The sequence below is a fragment of the Arachis stenosperma genome, chromosome 7 (assembly GCF_014773155.1).
Source record: "Arachis stenosperma cultivar V10309 chromosome 7, arast.V10309.gnm1.PFL2, whole genome shotgun sequence".
Taxonomy (NCBI): domain Eukaryota; kingdom Viridiplantae; phylum Streptophyta; class Magnoliopsida; order Fabales; family Fabaceae; genus Arachis; species Arachis stenosperma.
This window is the reverse complement of record NC_080383.1, coordinates 32,546,678-32,547,733: the sequence shown is the minus strand read 5'-3', so window position 1 is coordinate 32,547,733 and position 1,056 is coordinate 32,546,678.

The window sequence follows — 1,056 nt, the reverse complement described above, 5'->3', positions numbered from 1 at the left end:
TGATGCTATTGGATTCTGATCTCCCTGCACTCGAAATAGATTTTTTGGAGCTACTGAAACTCAAATGGCGCGCTCTTAATTATGTTGGAAAGTAGACATCCAGGGCTTTTTAGCAATATATAATAGTCCATACTTTGCACGAGTTTTGATTATGCAAACTGGTGTTCAAACGCCAACTTCCTGCCCTATTCTGGCGTTAAACACCAGAAACAGGTTACAAGCTAGAGTTAAACGCCCAAAACAGGCTGCAAACTGGCGTTTAACTCCAAGAAAAGTCTCTACACATGAAAGCTTCAATGCTCAGCCCAAGCACACACCAAGTGGGCCCGGAAGTAGATTTCTGCATCATTTACTTATTTCTGTAACCCTAGTAACTAGTTTAGTATAAATAGAACTTTTTACTATTGTACTCACATCTTTGGATTATCCTTAGATCCTCTTTGGACGATCTTTTGGAAAATCTTTGAGATCATTTTTAGTCCTTAGACATTGGGGGCTGCCCTCACGGCCATGCCTGGACTATTATAACTTATGTATTTTCAACGGTGGAATTTCTACACACCATAGATTAAGGTGTGGAGCTCTGCTGTTCCTCGAGTATTAATGCAATTATTACTGTTTTCTATTCAATTCAAACTTATTCTTATTCTAAGATGTTCACTCACACTTCAACGTGATGAATGTGATGATTCGAGACACTCATCACAATTCTCACTTATGAACGCGTACCTGACAAACACTTTCATTCTACCTGTGAAAGCTAGAGTGTGTATCTCTTGGATTCATAGTCCATGCGTTTGAATGCCTCTCCTAACAACAGAGCCTTCAATTCCTTGAGATCAGAGTCTTCGTAGTATAAGCTAGAATCAATTGGCAGCATTCTTGAGATCCGGAAAGTCTAAACATTGTCTGTGGTATTGCGAGTAAGATCTGGGATGGGATGATTGTGACGAGCTTCAAACTCATGACTGTTGGGTGTAGTGACAGACGCAAAAGGATTACTAGATCCTATTCCTACACAAGTGAGAACCGACAAATGATTAGCCCTATGTCACC